Source organism: Corylus avellana, chromosome ca2, assembly GCF_901000735.1.
Source record: "Corylus avellana chromosome ca2, CavTom2PMs-1.0".
Classification (NCBI taxonomy): Eukaryota; Viridiplantae; Streptophyta; class Magnoliopsida; order Fagales; family Betulaceae; genus Corylus; species Corylus avellana.
This window is the reverse complement of record NC_081542.1, coordinates 2,729,522-2,734,697: the sequence shown is the minus strand read 5'-3', so window position 1 is coordinate 2,734,697 and position 5,176 is coordinate 2,729,522. Positions and strand designations below refer to the sequence as shown.

At 39.0% G+C, this 5,176-nt stretch overlaps 1 pseudogene; it reads right to left on the bottom strand.

The window, feature by feature from the left end:
- Nucleotides 1–3,555: 3,555 nt before the first annotated feature.
- LOC132172798 (UDP-glycosyltransferase 91A1-like) lies at nucleotides 3,556–5,176 on the bottom strand (annotated as a pseudogene).

Below are 5,176 nucleotides of genomic sequence, written 5' to 3'. Positions count from 1 at the left end.
AGGAGGCAAGTGACTATCTATTCTGATTTGTAAATTCTTTATTTCTTGTCCTGGTACTTTTGCTTTCATTTTTAATAAAAAAGAAAATTCTAATCAAAGCTACTTAAGTGGAATCTGAAAAAGAAGAATAAGTTCTCAGATTTTACTGGCTTGAAGTATCACTTTCTTGAATTTCAATATATAATCTTTGACTGGATTATATAGTTTGTTTTATTTTTAAGCTTTGAAATCCCTGGTTGAGTTGTTGCTATTCCTTTTTCCTTGTTTATTAGTGAACTGTTTGATTGCTGTGTCTGATATTCTTACTGTTGCTGTCATGATTTGAAAAAGAGAACTTGATGAACTAGCTTTTCACATAGTTTACTTTTGAAAGCCATTTATTACATTTGATGGAATAATGTTTTGGTAGTCTTCTGAAGGCTTCTTCCTTACAGCTTTAAACTTAAAGCAGTTGAAGTGCTAAATTGCTATGAATGATTTCGTTTGATAATGAACTGAACACAGTTATAAGCACTTCATATATTGGGATATGTAAATTTTTATGCAGTAAACGTCCGGGGCACATAATAAATTGTGACCATATTCCTCAAGTTGTTTAATGGCAGATTCGCATTAACTTATTTGATCTGGTTTTAGTCTCTCTCTGGCAATGATTACTGCACAGCATATTCCTGAAAATAACAGTAATGCGTACAGTTTTGTTTTTTTTTTTTTTGGTGGTATGTGTGCATAAATTTGAGGCACTAGAAGATCTCCTGATCCTCACCCTTATAATCTTCTCCCCCTAAATCATATAGCAAACGTTATTGCAAATAGTTTTCATATTGCCGAAAAATCCACTCTCTGTATGCAACGTCACTCTTATAACAGTGTTCACCACCCTTGTATGAGTTCCAAACTCCATTAAACTCATAAAAGAAAACAGTAAAGATGTAGCAGAGGAGGACTTGTAGAGAAGAGGTGTGACTGGGAGTTGCCTTAGCCTATTTACTTATCTCAGACTAAATGATCCTGCCAGTAAGAAAAAAAAAGATAAAAGAAGACTAATCAAATATTAAATTAGCCAATGAGTTCCTGCTCAAATTTCAACTTTTCCCATTGTAAGAACGAGATGGAAGGTGTAGCCATGAGTTCAAGACTCACTAAGTGCAGGTGTAACTTATAAAAATGTCAAATAAAGTATAATAATAAATCTTATGAAGAACTTTAGGAGATAAAATATTGGGCTAGGCAACTGTGCAAAGTAGCCATGGACTTCCTATTGCTAAATAAATACTTAAATTTGAAAAAGGTTGTAGCCTGACAACTTCTGTAATGCTAATTGGCAGAGTTTCAGTATTGTTCTCAAAGGAAATTAAAGTAATGAAGATGGTGAAGAGTAAGATATATAAATATATTTATGGAAGTTCTCTTCCTTTTATTTTCTTTTTTCTTGTTTTTCACTTTTTTTTCCAAGAAAAATAAGGGAATACTTTTCCTGGAATATCTACTGAGTTAATTGTCTTCATATTATTCATAAAAAAAAAAAGATAATTGTCTTCATAATTAGTTTCTGTTTTCGTCTTTAACCTTTTTGATTCTTGCAAACTTTACAGGATGTGTTTTGCTGGTTCTTGAGCACAGGGTGCTCTAGGCTTCTATCTCTGGTCAAGGGAAATCAATAGAAGCCATTTCATGGTCAGGATTTTTAAATGACACGACAACACATTCACTACGGGACATCATATATACCATTATGTGAAAACGTGTTATGTGCACTTATGTGAAGCTCATCAGAGTGGCATATAGATGGATCTGCTGAGCTATCAATGCAAAGAAGGATGATTGAGGTAAAGGAATGTACATGCCTGCATGAATTTGTCCAGCTATATCACATAGTTGCATATATACTAACCTTTTGGTCTCATGTTTCATGCCCAAACGTGAACATTCTAATGTTATTTTATATATTATAACTTAAGTAGTCTTTAGTGGGCTTAATTGAATGCCGGTTTCAACTAAGTTTTTGGAATTGAATGCATTTCTTTGTAGTGGAAAGTTGTTTTTTTTTAAACTTCTTTTGTGCTTTCGATCGAATTGCATGATTGTGGTGATGGCATTGCAGAATCTGCTGTTAAAATGAGTTATGGAGCTAATCTAGACAGGGTAGTTGCATTGTTTCACTAAATGTAAATTGATGTATGCTAATGTGGCAAATACATTATTTAGCTCTATTTATTTAATTATTAAGTCAGCGAATGAGCCAAATTGTAATACTTCTTGTCTGCCATGTTGTTGGTAGATATCAATTGAGATGGAGTTATGACATCTTTTTGTTGACAAAATTTATTATCAACTTTTTTTGCTTTTTTTATGAGTCAAATGTATTATCAAGTTCTTGAGGATATGACTAATCTTAAGGATACCATAATTAAATGAGAATGCATTTATGCGCTTTCAAGTTCTTAAGGGCATATAATGTAGGTTTGGGATGTATTCGCATGCAATATTTTTCTTTCCTTTTCTAACTTTAGAAAATCCTCATTCTGTGACTAGTTATCTTACAAATAGGCATTCAGATGCTTTCCGGTTTCTAAGCTTTTGTAGCCACTTCAAACATGTTCCATGGACCATTAATAGTAATTTTCTTCTGGCAGGCAAGGATGAAAGGGAGCTAGAGGTGATATGAAAGCATTAGAGCTATAACTATATGTGGTCGGGTACAGAGCAATAGTACTGATTCTATATTCTGGGAAGAAATAAAAAGAAGTTGAATATTACTTAAAGACTTAAAGTTGCCAGATCTGAGGCTGCTTCTGAAGATTCAAGTCATCTGCTCTGATTGGCGATCTGCGAGGCATTTGAATTGCGGATCTCAGCTTGTATTCCTATTTAAATTTTACCCTACTGTTTGTAAATTGATGTATGCTAGAGTGTCCAATATTATCTTTAGCACTTCAGCTTTTTTTTTTTTTTTTTCTCTTCAATTAATTATTGAGCAATTGTTATATTAATACAAACCTGTAGAACTTCTTGTGTACCCTGTTCTGTGGCCTGCTTGACCTTAATTGAGAAGTGACTACATGCCGATCCAACAGATCCATGGCTTGCTTCTTTTTTCTCTTTGTTATTATTTTCGTGCACTAGCAAACAAAGCACCTTACAAACCAAAAACAAATTCCTTTAGACACCAAATGCACCACCACTACCAGCTATCAATCAACCTACAAAATAAAAAACCAGCAGCTGTGCATCTCTGCATTTATGCCCTCCATATCCTCCTACTAAAGCCACAACCAAAGTGGTCCTTTGGTATTAAATATTGACATGTACGTTGGCATTAAATATTTCTTGTTATATTAAATCCAAGTGGCCCTTTGTTTTAGCTAATTCCCGGCCACCATTTACTAATGGTAATAGACATTTTCGCCCTCTTTCTCATCGTAAAAAGTGTTATTTCCGAAGAGAAATAGAGAACAAAACTTATTCAACTTGAAAATATGGAAGTTTTTATAGGAAAGATTTCGCTTCTCTCTGAGTAGCGACGAAAGCGTGGAAAATAACCCACATGCAGAATGAGTATGCAATCAGAACATAAATATGACAGCGGTGAAACGAAGACAAGGCATAACCAATCTACTAACAGAGTTACAGAAAGAAGATGCCTCTTGACCCCTTTTCTTTTTCGCCTTCTTATTGGGTGGGTTTATTCAACCTTCTGAGGTTGTCGATGGGTTTCCAGGTAACGAAGAAAACTATTTACGTACCGGTCCTGACTATCCCTGTCTCCAAACAACTCCTTCATCTCCTTGGCCTTGTCCTTGTAAGCCTTGCCATCTTCCTCCACTATCACCAGCCTTAGCGACTCGGCCACCGAGTCCCTCGTAAACGACCCGTCCTGCTCCTTTCTCGGTATCAAATACCCAATCTTTTTCTCATCCAAAACCTTAGCGTTAATCCCTTGGTCTGCAGAGAAGGTCAATAGAATGAGAGGTCTCTCAAACTGAAGGCTCTCCACCACTGAGCTCCAACCGGAGTGAGTCAAGAACCCACCAACCGAGTCGTGAGCCAAAATCTTGAACTGTGGTGCCCAACTCGTGCACACAACCCCTCGTTCTTTGGTTCGTTCCTCAAACCCCTCCGGTAATTCAATCACCTCAGTATCAGCTGGCCCGCGTCGAGTCCTTAGCACCCAGAAGAACGATAACTCAGACTGTTCCAATCCGAGAGCTATTTCGGTGAGTTCGGTTTGACTCGGTTTCGCCTCGCTCCCGAATGCTACGTACACTACGGACTCCTTGGATTGCCTGTCCAACCAAGCCTTCATCCACCGCCACGTGTCGGTGTCGTCTTCGCTGTCATATGCCGTGGTAGGAAGTTGACCCACTGGGAGAACTGGTTTCCGGTTGAGATCCTCCAAAAGGCTTAGCCACTCAGGCTCAAACTCCACACAGCCTCTCACAGCCACTAAATCGCAGCCTTGAAGCGCTTCTCCGAAACGTCTTCCTCGACGCCGGTTACGCCTTGGTCAAAGACTCTCAAAATCTCGAAAAGGCGAAACGACACCGTAGTAGGAAAAGGGACCCACCGGGGTGCGACCGTATAGTCCTCGGGGCTTTTCCGCTCACCCATACGTTCTTTCGTTCCGATGAAGCTCAAAAAGGCCGCAGTGACTATACTGAAGAAGGCAGTCGGGATGCCGAGGTTACGGGCTATAGGCGGTAACCAGTAAGGAACAAAGTCGTAGAGAAGCCAGTCTGGACGTGAATCTTCGAGGAAGCGAGTCATGGAGTCTTGGAGAGCATCGTAAGCCTTCTTGAGGAACGGGACCAAGTTCAAAGAGACATCTATGGTGGCCTCCGCGTTGTCCGGGAGGTTGCCCACATGGGGTAGTGGAAGCTTGACGAAGTCAATGAGTGAAGCTAAAGTTGGGGGAAGTTTCGGGAGGCGATCTATGTTTCGAGGGGTGGATATGAAGGAGATGCGATGACCCTTTGAAGCAATGAGCTTGGCGAGCTCTAGGTATGGGATCATGTGGCCAAAGGCTAGCCATGGGAACATGGCTATGTGAAGCTTTTTCTCATCGTTTGCCATGGACACTGGACCCATATTGGTTTTGGAGACGATAGTTAAGGGCTATGAATAAATAAATAAAGAGACAGAGCCAGCCTTGCAAATGGGCAGGGGCCATGGCTAA